Genomic DNA, 12,762 nt, shown 5'->3' on the forward strand with positions numbered 1-12,762 from the left:
AGCAAGGATATGAGACGATCGCTCGGCTGCTGCGGAATGAATAATGGATAGGAGAGTAAGATGAGCGGCTGGTTAGGAGGCTGGTGCTGGGTCCAGGTGAGAGATAATGAGGCAGGCGGCAGCAGGGGTGGAGAAGACAGGGCTTGGTGACTGGCTGGGCAGGGTGGGGAAGGAGAAGGTTTGAGAAAAAGGAAGGGATCAGGTGAATGGTGTCGCTCAGATGACCTACCCATCTAAGGAAGAGATGTGCAAATACCATACTGAGTCGTTGATTTCGAGATAAACATTTTTCAGATTTAACATCTCAGAAAGCAAATGCATCGTATAATCTGAGGTGTGACCTCGTTTATTTGATCATTTGTTTTCATAAAATAATGGGGAGATTAACATTTTGCAGGAGCTCATATTCAATAAAATACAGTAGATCCCAAACCTGAGCCTCAAACACCCCCCTCCCAGAAAAAAAAGAAAAGAAATAAAAAGATACACCTGAGTCTCCACAATACTGAATGGAGATTTCTTACTCTTTCCTAGTGGTGCAGGAGAAGCCTCTAGTGAGGAGTTGTACCCAGGGTCCTCTCCCTGATGTTGTGGTCTTGCTTAAATTTTTAGACACCCCGGAATAGACAAGACAAGAGTCATTATCTCAATGTTACTTTACAAACTTGTAAAATAAAAAGCAGCTGAAACCAGTTTGGCTTAGTGGATAGAGGTCTGGGGACTGAAAGGTCCCAGGTTCGATTCCAGTCAAGGGCATATACAGTAGGGGGTGTGCAGGAGGCACATGATCGATGTTTCTCATTGACCTTAACCAGGAATCAAACTCCTGACCCTTCAGTGCTTATAATGATGCTCCACCCAACTGAGTCATACTGGTTAGGGCTTGAGTCAACTGTTATAAAGGATATCCTGCTTTACCTTTCATCCAATGGACTGAGACCTGCCCCAACCAATCAGAATTGTGTGACTCAGACCAATCAGAACTGTGTGAATTGGATATTCATTTACATAAAATGGACCTAATTACTAGTAGGAACCTGGGTGGGAACTTTGGTATAAAGAACAGCCCTCCCCAGCAGACTACACTTTCAGGGATTATTTCTATAGTTTGTTACTGGAGAATGCCTCTGAATGTGTAGCACACCCAAAACCACAGGGAGGAGGTACAGCGTCCTCTCCTGAGTGGGAAACCCGCCCTTTGGAGAGGAAGAGGGAGAAGACGCAGTCTGAGTGGTTTTTGTAAAAACAAAAAGTCATCTTCCCCTTTGTCTCAAGTGAAGTACATTTTCATTTGTTTACCAGAAGCTGTGTCTCCCCAGTTTGCAAGCTATTCGCCTGAATAAAGTTTTCTCCCTCTTTTTTTTTTTTTTTTTTTTTTTTTTTGGTTAATCCTCACCTGAGGATATTTTTTTCCATTGCTTTTCAGAGAGAGTGAAGGGAGGAATGGATGGGGGAAAAAGAGGCACACACATTGACTGCTGCCTTCTGCACTCACCTCGACCAGGAACGGGGAGCAAACTCACAACCCAAGTGCATGCCCTTGACCAGAAATCGAACCTAGGACCCTTCTAACCACTGAGCAACACCAGCAAGGGCAAGACCATGTTGTGGTCTTGCTTAAATTTTTAGACACCCCGGAATAGACAAGACAAGAGTCATTATCTCAATGTTATTTTACAAACTTGTAAAATAAAACGGCAAGTTTTTATCGATCAGGTGCCTCCTGCACACCCCCTATTGTATATGCCCTTGACTGGAATCGAACCTGGGACCTTTCAGTCCCCAGACCTCTATCCACTAAGCCAAACTGGTTTCAGCTGCTTTTTATTTTACAAGTTTGTAAAATAACATTGAGATAATGACTCTTGTCTTGTCTATTCCGGGGTGTCTAAAAATTTAAGCAAGACCACAACATGGTCTTGCCCCTTGCTGGTGTTGCTCAGTGGTTAGAAGGGTCCTAGGTTCGATTTCTGGTCAAGGGCATGCACTTGGGTTGTGAGTTTGCTCCCCACTCCCGGTCGAGGTGAGTGCAGAAGGCAGCAGTCAATGAGTGTGCCTCTTTTTTTCTCCTTTTTTCATTCCGACACCATTTGAATTTGTTTCCATTTCGATGGCAGCAGTGGGATTTGCAGCAGCCCCCAGGCTCTCCTCCCAATGCCATCTCAGAATCAATGCCTCAGCACCAGCAAGATTCGATTTGGACTTGGTCCATATGGCTCTTTGGGACCTCATCCATTAAGTTTTGTGGGGGCAGTGAGGCTTAAGGGCCACTTGAAGGTGTTAATGGACAGTCCATGTTCTAAGCTCCCATTCAATAACCAGCCACCCTCTGGTACCCCAGCCACCTTTATGCACAGGGCCTATGGTGCAGAAAGTTGTCTCTGGCTGGGTCTTTGGACAAATATCACTCAGACCCAGCATGATCTTAAATTTTGCTGACCCGGATGGGGCTCTGAGATTTCACAACTTGCTTATTTGCAAGCACAATCGGCACAAAGAAAATACCAAACCTCCCAAAGACAATGGGAGGCTTTCTTTAACTGGTACCTTGAGAGCACTAAGTGAAACCCATTATCCCCTCTTAAATAGAATAATTTTAAATGGAATAAACACCTTGATAAATTAGAAAAAGGAATTTGCACCTGTGAAATTGAAGTTAAAGAGGAACCACTGGGGAACTCTCTAAATTTCGCCCATGTTATTCTGAAGCTAGACACCCCCTCCAGAGAAAACACCCTCTTCACCTCTTCCACCACTCCCACGTCACACCCCAATTTTCTCTCTCTTTTCTGATCTTTCTGAACTTCCTGTTTTCTCCTCTCCTGATGTCTACTTCTCTTAATGCACCAGACCTTCCTTCCCCTTACTTAATAGTTCCTTTTAAGGTTGAATTGGATGATGGAGACCATCAGAATTCTTATACTGCTTGGACTAAGTTTGAATTTATGGCCCCAGTAAAGGGCTTCCCTGACCCTAGGATTAATCCCCTTGAATTTGAATGGCATTTCAATCTCATTATCAGTGCCTATCAGCCTGGGTTTTCGGATCTTTATCACATTATTCACATGTTTGTAGGAACTGTTTAGCCTGGAAATATTTGTTGGCCGCTGATTGGAATGAACCTCAGGAGGACTTTGGTGCCCAGGGCTCTGAGAAGGCACACAGGCCACTAAATTATTCCTCAAATCTTTCCTTGCCAAGTCTTTTGGAAAGCCATACACCGTTGTCTACAGAGAAAAGACAAACCTGTTCCTCACTATTTTGATAGAACTGAACGGACTTTCCAATAAAATTCAGGGATTAAAAAATCGAATAATGAAACTCTCAATCTGTTCAATGCCATAATTGTGGCTAGCTTTAGTACTTTGGTAAAACATGACCTTAACTGGGCCACAAAATAACCCCATAATATAGCCTCTTTGGCTAACTAGCTATGTAAGACTTTAGAGAAAGACAGAAACCTAGGGCTACGTAGCCCTAGATTATCAGGAAAAGATTGCTAAACTCTGGCACTCCAACTATAACAATTAAAAAGAGATGTCCTGCTTGGCTGGTGTGGCTCAGTGGTTAAGAGTTGTCCTATGAGCAGAAACCGGTTTGGCTCAGTGGTAGAGTGTCGTCTGCGGACTGAAAGGTCCCAGGTTCGATTCCAGTCAGGGGCATGTACCTTGGTTGCAGGCACATCCCCGGTAGGGGGTGTGCAAGAGGCAGCTGGTCGATGTTTCTCGCTCTCTATCTCTCTCCCTTCCTCTCTGTAAAAAAATCAATAAAATATATATTTAAAAAAAAAAAAAGAGTTGTCCTATGAACTGATATTAATGGATTGATTATGGGCCAGAGCACATGAGAGAATCATTGATCTGCTGCCTTCTGCACACCTCACACTGGGCATAGAGGTGTGAGGTGTGCAGAAGGCAGCAGATCAATGATTCTCTCATCATTGATGTTTCTATCTCTCCCTACCTCTCTAAAATCAATAAAAAATGTATTTTCTTAAAGCTGAGAAATAAATACTTTTAAAAAGAGAGAGAGATGCCCCACTCTTCTCAAAAGTAGCCAGAGGTGATCTCTGAAAATGGTTCTTTATTCACTTGACCCAGAAACACCCACAAAACCATACAAATCAAGAGATTCAAATATTCATGCTCATTTTAAGAACACTCGTGAAACTGCCCAGGCTATCAAGGGTTTGAGTGTCCAAAAAACCAGCAAGGATCTGAAGGATGTCACTTTCCAGAAGTAATGTGTGTCATCCCATCGTTACACTGTGGAGTTGGTAGGTGTGCCCAGGTGAAACAGTGGGGCTGGACACAGGGTCGGTGGCCAAAAAAGAGTGCTGAATGTTTGCTGCACGTGCTAAAAAAAAAACACAGAGAGTAATGCTGAACTTAAGTGTTTAGATATAGAGTCTCTGGTCATTGAGTGCATCCAGGTGAACAAAGCTCCCAGGATGTGGTATGCAACTTCCAGAGCCCACGGTGGATTAACCCATACATAAGCTCTCCTTACGACACACAGGATCCTTACTGAAAACGTGCAGATTGTTCCTAAACCAGAAGAGGAAAATATATCCCAGAAAAAAATATATCCCAGCTGAAACTGAAGAAACAAAACTTATGACCTAGGAATAAATTCAATATAAAGTAAATACTAATAAAAATTTTCGTCTACAGCCATACCACCCTGAATGCGCCAGATCTCGTCTAATAAAACTTTTAAAAGAGAAAGACATGCCCCCAAATTACAGTCTCTCAAAATCAAAATCAGAAACTTGGGTGCGTGTGTGTAGGGGGGGGGGAGTCTGTAAATACTTGGACACTTTAAAAAGGACTGTCTCAAATACAAACAATGACTATAACGAAACCCTGATAATGTTTACCAACTCTCATTCTTTTTTTTTCTTTTTTTAAAATATATTTTAATGATTTTTCACAGATAGGAAGAGAAAGGGATAGAGAGCTAGAAACATCAATGAGAGAGAGACATCGATCAGCTGCCTCTTGCACACCCCCCACTGGGGATGTGCCCACAACCAAGGTACATGCCCTTGCCCGGAATCGAATCCGGGACTTTTCAGTCTGCAGGCCGACGCTCTATCCACTGAGCCAAACCTGTCCCTGCCCAACCCCCATTCTTTAAGCAGGTCTAGAGATGCTCCAGGGACATTAAGGGGACATTTCCACCACTTAAAACGAACCAGTTGGGGAAGAACTGGCTAGAGCTCTAATTGACACTAGAGCCACCCTCTCTGTCCTCAAACCCCAACATGCTTTCATGATGCTATCTAGATGGTCAGAGCAGCCAACCAACCTATGTCACTCTCTAAATCCTTACTCATCTCTTTTCAATTGAGACCTCTTACCAGTAATTATTATCATTTATGACTCATTCTATCAGCCTCCTGGGAAGAGACTTTTTAGAAACCTACCAAGCCCATATTTCCTTTTCTCACCAGGGATCCTATCTCTAGAGTGGCTCTCCCCCAAATCTCCATTTATTTAACTAGTCTCATCAACTACATACATCCCGTTCTCCCAGTGCTGCCCAAAGGCCCATGGGCACAGTCCAAACCTGATGTGGGCCATGCGCATTCAGAACCCCAAGTAAAACACAGACCCCAAAAACTCTTCCTCGCCCTAGCTGGTTTAGCTACTTGGATAAAGCATTGGCCTGCAGACTAAAGGGTCCTGGGTTCAATTCCAGCCAAGGGCACATGCCTGGGTTGTGGGCTTGATCCCCAGTGTGGGGTGTGCAGGAGGCAGCCAATCAATGATTCTCTCTCATCATTGATGTTTCTATCTCTCTCTCCCTCTTCCTCTCTGAAATAAAAAAATATATATTAAAAAAAAAATCCCTCTTCCTCAATCTTTATATATAAAAGCCTAAGTGACCCAATGACTGAACAACTGGTCAACCAGTCGCTATGATGCTCACTGGCCACCAGGGGGCAGACGCTTAACACAGGAGCTGTCCCCTGGTGGTCAGTGTGCTCCCATAGCTGGAGCACTGTTCAGCTGACCGGGATGAGAAGGGTTGGAATGAGCAGGGCCAGGATGAGCAGGAGCAGCTCCTCCCTGACCATTGGCTGCTTCACACACTACTATATCCCTCAGGGGTCGTTGGATGCCGGTTTCAGCCTGATCCCTGCAGGCCCTGCCAAGGGACCCCACCTGGGTCTATAGTATTAAATAATACCCTCTAAATCCTGAGGCCTTGGCTAGGATTATATATATATTGTACACACTAGAGGCCTGATGCATGAAATTCATGCAAGAGTAGTCCTTCCTTCCCCTAGCTGCTGGTACCCGAGACCTGGGTTTCCCTCGCAGCCCTGGCTTTGTCCAGAAGGTCATCAGATCTAATTACCATATTATGCTTTTATTATTATAGATGCCTAAACATTCCTAGGGGCAGCCCTTGTGTTACCCCCATCTTACCCATCTGCAAACCCAATGGAAAAGGATGGAAATTTGTTCAAGACCTCAGCCATAAATAATATAGTCAGTCATTCCTTGACAGTCCATGATTGTCAGAACTGGCTTCTTAATTTTTTCTTACTGTCTCAACCACTTATGACCTACTCAAGAATTCCTCTTCTGACTCCCTACAATGGACCTCTGATGTCCATCAATTTTTTTTTAATATGTTCTTATTTATTTCAGAAAGAGAAACAACAATGTTGAAATAGAATCATTGATGGGCTGCACGTCCCCTACTGGGGATCAAGTTCGAAACCCAGACATGTGCTCTGACCAGGAATCGAACCGTGACCTCCTGGTTCATAGGGCAACAATCAACCCTGAGCCACACCGCTGGGCCTAACAATCTTTTGAAAGAATAGTTGGTCCGAAAGTTGTGGGTTATTGTTAAGCTGATTAACATTAAGCTGAAAGAATAAAAACTCAGCTTACCTTAGCTGAGACCTAAGCATCCAAATTATAACCTCCCTTTTCACATCTTCACTTATGACCCCGAAGTGACCTCTAGAATCTAGGGGCTCTTACTCAATCACATGGGGTTGTAAAATAGGCCTATAAAATAGTCTAGTCAGCAATTAGATCTAGTTGTTCAAGGACTTCCCCCTTGCCTTAAGGCAGTTGTCACTGTTTCCATCCTTATAAGGCTACTGAAAAGCTGGTGATCTCTTCTTACTGTGTATGTCCCACACTCCGCTGAAGCTCTCCTTAATTCTTTTCATACTCAGAATCTTTCAGCTAGTCATCCAGCCAAATATAAAGTCCTCCTCTGTCTTCACCCCACCTTACTATCTCTCAAAGCAACTTACTACAATAGTACTTTCTCCTGTACCCTACTTCCTTTTCCAGATGAATAACATCCCCCATGACTGCATTTCGTTGACTGACCAAATCCTTACCCCACAACTGGGGTATACACGAAACCCCACTTTCCAATGTAGACTATGAATGGTTCACCAGCGGATCCGATTTAAGGGAACCCAATGGCAATTACAGAGCTAAATGTGCCACTGTCTCCCTTAATACAATCATAGAATGAAGCCTCTACTTGAGGCCAAACCTGCCCAACGGGAAGAACTACATGCCCTTACTAAGCTCGTTTATTAGCCAAAGATAAAACTATCAATACTATACTGACAGACAATATGCTCTTGGAGTAATCCATGACTTTGCCATGCTGGTATCCCTACCACATCTGGACAGAAAATTAAAGACAAACTATGTCCTGGCACTCCCAGATGCCATACTGACTTTCAGAACCTTTTTTTTCTTCTTAACATTCAGGGACATTCTTCTTCCCCAAAGCGCAAGAAACTATCTCCTGGCTATTTCACAGGAGATAACAACAACCCTGCCTATAGGAACCATCTACTCCTGCCCTCCCTCCATTTCCTCACTTAGACCAAAGACCAGGCAAACCTCATGCCATTGCTCTGGAGGATGTAGGGGGGGAAATGGATTAAGCAACGCTGTTCCTTTGATTTTTTTTTTTTTTTTTTGACACCCAAATCTCTTTTATTGGGGGGTGGGGGGGTGGAGCACTGGGGAGGAGCAGGCCCCAGGCCCTTTCACTGCACGGCTTGTTCATTGGCACTGCTTCCTGATCCTGTGGCTTCATCACGTCAGGCAGCTCTGGAGGGCTGGAGAAGGGCTCAGTGCGCAGAGCTTCAAATGCATCATCTGCCCGGAAGGCCAGCCCCACGGTGGCTGGAGCCTGTGGCCTCGCTGTTTGACTGGTGAAGCCACACTCGCCCAGGGTCTTGCTGTCATCCAGAAGTTGATCATCCTTGTACAGCCGCTCCTCGTGGGGCGGCCGCTTGAGAATGCCCTCGACGATGCGCTTCAGCTCGAACACGGTGCTCGACTCCTTGGCGTCCGTTCACTGAAGATGGTGGTCTTGTGGCGCGGATCATAAGGAAAACGTCCTGGGGGCAGCGGGCCGGCATGAACGGGGGACCCGGCCCCCCCGACCCCCCGCGCGGCCCGCGGCCAGCGGCCCCCACCGCCCCCTGCCCCAGCCCGGAGCCCCTCCCCTTTGATTCTTCTTGATGCTTATAGCTAGGACCTACTCACCACCCTGTCCTCCCCAACAATCTCCAAAGGGAGATTTTAAACTTCATCGATGATTTAAGTCCTTAAAACACCGAGAAAATGATCCAATGAAGAAAAGAATGTTGATGGGACTCTTTACCCACTATTGCCCACCAGGCATCTAAGATGGGCAAAATTTGTCCAAACTATAACCCTGGGAAACCCTCTCTGGGCCACTTCCCATTCCTAATGGGTCCTTTAGAGGTATGGCAATTAGATTGAATCCAACGTCCCCTTCTCATGTGGGTATATTATACGTGCTAATCATGATCTGTGTGTTTTCACATTGGGCTGAGGCTTTCCCTTGCCATGGCCCTGGCAGTAGCTAAGGTCTATTAGGAAAAATCAGTCTGTCCAACCAGCATGGCTCAGGGATTGAGCATTGACCTATGAACCAGGAGGTCAGGGTCATGGTTCAATTTCAGGTTGGTTGCAGGCTCCACGGAGTGGGCAGGGAGGGGAAGGTGCAGGAGGCAGCCAATCGATGATTCTCATCATTGATGTTTCTATCTCTTTCTGTCTCCCTTCCTCTCTGAAACCGATAGAAAATATTTTTTTAATTATTATAACTTCAGGAATCCCTCAAGAGCTTAATAGTGATTGAGGAACTCATTTTAGAGGATAGATTTTTCAAATGTTTGTAAAAGTTGGCCTATCCATCAGCATTTCCATTTTATCATCCCCAATCCTCTGGATTGGTAGAACAAACCAATGGAAAAATAAATACTTGGTTGGCAGAAATTTGCATGGCATTTAGTCTGTCATGGCCCAAGGCCTTCCTGAACCCACCTTAACTTTTCTTTCTACTCCCACTGAAAGACACAAATTTTCACCTTTGAGATGATCACAGGTCGTGCTATGCACCCAGATGAAGAACTGCACCAAAAGAGATCTCCTGCATCACTGCAAGGAGCTTATCAACACCCTACAACGTAACAGTGGTTCCTGGGAGACAAGGAATGTCCTCAGAGCCTCAGGCCCGGGCGTTTTATTGCTGGAAAAGACACCAATGCAGACTCTTCCATCCCAGCTAGACAGGACCTTATCAGGTCCTTCTGACCGATCTATTACTAAATTCCGTGGCGTTGACTCACGGTTTCATTTCTCAGTTAACCAGACCCTTGAGCAAAGTCCCAGAAACAAACTCTGACCAAAATCTAGGCAACAGGATGAGAAGAAGACAACAGCTGAAGTAAACAACTATTTCCAAGAAAATGGACCAGGCCTGCATCACACCAATTCTTCCAGAGATTCTTAACTTAAATTTATTGTCTTTATCTCTGTTGGTCTTTGCTTATAAGGCTGACTTTTATTTTTGAGAAGATTATCAACATGATAACAAACCCAATTGTTCTTCCTTTTCTTACTCTCTCCCTCATTTCTCCCCCCCCCCCCCCTGAAAAATAATATTTTACTAAAACTCTCTGAGAGTGCTGCTAAGGGAGGAAATTTTCACTGATTGCTGGATGTCACCCAAACCCTAAACCAATTAAAGACAAATACCTGCCACTTGTTGCTCCATTTACCAAGTTTAATATGGTTCCCCATGTCACCGTCTTCCCAGATCAACCTATATTCAACTTCACCTTTCAGGTAAAGAGTATTAAAAACCCAGAGACAGCCGAAACCGGTTTGGCTCAGTGGTAGAGCATCTGTCTGCGGACTGAAAGGTCCCAGGTTCAATTCCGGTCAAGGGCATGTACATAGGTTGCCGGCACATCCCCGGTAGGGGGTGTGCAAGAGGCAGCTGGTTGATGTTTCTCTCTCATCAACATTTCTAGCTCTCTTTCTCCCTTCCTCTCTGTAAAAAATCAATAAAATATATTTTAAAAATAAATAAATAAATAAGTAAAAACCCAGAGACAGCCGAAACCGATTTGGCTCAGTGGATAGAGCCTCAGCCTGAGGACTGAAGGGTCCCAGGTTCGATTCCGGTCAAGGGCGTGTACGTTGGATGCGGGCACATCCCCGGAAGGGGGTGTGCAGGAGGCAGCTGGTTGATGTTTCTAACTCTCTATCCCTCTCCCTTCCTCAATGTAAAAAATCAATAAAATATATTAAAACAAAACAAAACAAACAAAAAACCAGAGACATCTGTCCCCGTTTGTTATTATTCATTGTCCCAGTCACCTTCACTGAATTTAAATTTAAATATGCCCCAATCTCTTCCTTACTTGATCTCTAACTGTCTAGGTCAGTGGTTGGCAAACTCATTAGTAAACAGAGTGGCAAACTCACGAGCTGTGGTTTGCCCAATTATGGGTCTAGGTGACGTTTTAAAAAGAAAGATTTATGGCGAAGCTGTTTTGGCTCAGTGGATAGAGCATCCGCCTGCGGACTGAAAGATCCCAGGTCTGATTCCGGTCAAGGGCATGTACCTTGGTTGCAGGCACATCCCCAGTAGAGGGTATGCTGGAGGCAACTGATTGATGGCTCTCTCATCGATGTTTCTAGCTCTCTATCTCTCTCCCTTCTTCTCTGTAAAAAATCAATAAAAATGTATATTTAAAAAATAATAAAATAAAAATAAATCAATAAAATATATATTTTTTAAAAAGATATAACCAAATTATGTAAACTTGTTGCTTTAATTGGATACAAATCTGTTGAATTTTGCAAAGCATGCAAACAGTTTCACCATTGCTTGGAAAAATTCGCTTGGCATATTTATGAATGTATCCATAAAGAAGAATACTTAGGTGTGTGTGTGGGGGGGGGTTGTTTATGCACCTCCCTGGTTCATTTTATTTTTGGTATTGGAGAAGATATCCCAACTAAAGATTGGGCACATCAATGTTTGGGCAGTTGCTTGTTGGAGCAATTTGTGACTGTTTTATCTGTAATAATAAAAGCATAATATGCTAATTAGACTGGACAGCCGAATGACCTGCTGGACATCCTTCCTGACATACTTCTGGATGAAGTCATCTCAGTGGGGGCTGAGGCAGAGGTGGTTAGGGGTGATCAGGCAGGCAGGCAGAGTGGTTAGGGGCAATCAGGCAGGCATGTGAGCAGTTAGGGGCAATCAGGCAGGCAAGTGAGTGAATAGGGGTGATCAGGCAGGCAGCAGGCAAGTGGCTAGCATCCAGTGGTCCCAGATTGCAAAAGGGATGTCCGACTACCAGTTTAGGCTCCATTCCACTGTGGAATCGGGCCTAAACCGGCAGTTGGACATCCCCCAAGGGGTCCCAGATTGTGAGATGGAGCAGCTGGGCTGAGGGAACACCCCTCCACCCCCTGTACGAATTTTGGGCACCAGGCTGCTAGTTTATTCATAAGAACCCCAGCCTTTTCATAAGTTCTTTTAACAAAGAACTGTTTCCACAGGACCAAAGGCAGATCACGAAGCCCAAAAGAGAAACAGTGGCCAGTAATGATAAAATAAGACAAAGTATACTCAGCATTCTAGTCCCTATTGCCAGAATATATGTCAATAAGAATATAACTAGGGCCAAAACTGGTTTGGCTCAGTGGTAGAGCGTCGGTCTGCGGACTGAAAGGTCCCAGGTTCGATTCCGGTCAGGGGCATGTACGTTGGTTGCAGGCACATCCCCGGTAGGGGGTGTGCAAGAGGCAGCTGGTCGATGTTTCTCTCTCATCGATGTTTCTAGCTCTCTCTCTCCCTTCCTCTCTGTAAAAAATCAATAAAAATATATATATTTTTAAAAAAATATAACTAGGAATCTGTCCACCATCATCAGACAAATAGCCAAAGAAGAGACTAAGATTATTGCTGCCCAACAGAAGTCCCTAGATTCCCTTGCTCCAGTGGTCCTGGACAGGATCATTGTCCTTGAATATTTGCTGGCCAAGAGGGGTCTGAAAAAGAAGATTACACTGGTATTTCAAAGGTGTGTTTACCTAGAAGCACAAGAACAATGGACTTGAACTCTTTTTAAAATATATATTTTTTTTTATTGACTTCAGAGAAGAAGGGAGAGAGATAGAAACATCAATGAGGAGAGAGAATCATTGATCAGCTGCCTCCTGCATGCCCCACAATGGGGATAGAGCCCGCAACTGGGGCATGTGCCCTGACTGGAATACAACCAGAACTTCTTGGTTCATAGGTTCACGCTCAACCACTGAACCACACTAGCTGGACTGGACTTAAACTCTTTACTAAAAGTGTTATAATACATGCAGTGCAGCTGGCGTGGCTCAGTGGTTGAACATTGACCTATGAACCAGGAGG

The 12,762-nt window shown here is 44.5% G+C and overlaps 2 pseudogenes; one reads left to right on the top strand and one right to left on the bottom strand.

Annotated features, from left to right (window-relative positions):
- Positions 1–1,076: 1,076 nt before the first annotated feature.
- On the top strand, positions 1,077–1,235 carry LOC118724967 (annotated as a pseudogene).
- A 6,767-nt stretch (positions 1,236–8,002) lies between these two features.
- On the bottom strand, positions 8,003–8,458 carry LOC118723301 (annotated as a pseudogene).
- Between the last annotated feature and the right edge of the window lie 4,304 nt (positions 8,459–12,762).

Source organism: Pipistrellus kuhlii, unplaced genomic scaffold (genome assembly GCF_014108245.1).
Source record: "Pipistrellus kuhlii isolate mPipKuh1 unplaced genomic scaffold, mPipKuh1.p scaffold_m20_p_2, whole genome shotgun sequence".
NCBI lineage: Eukaryota > Metazoa > Chordata > Mammalia > Chiroptera > Vespertilionidae > Pipistrellus > Pipistrellus kuhlii.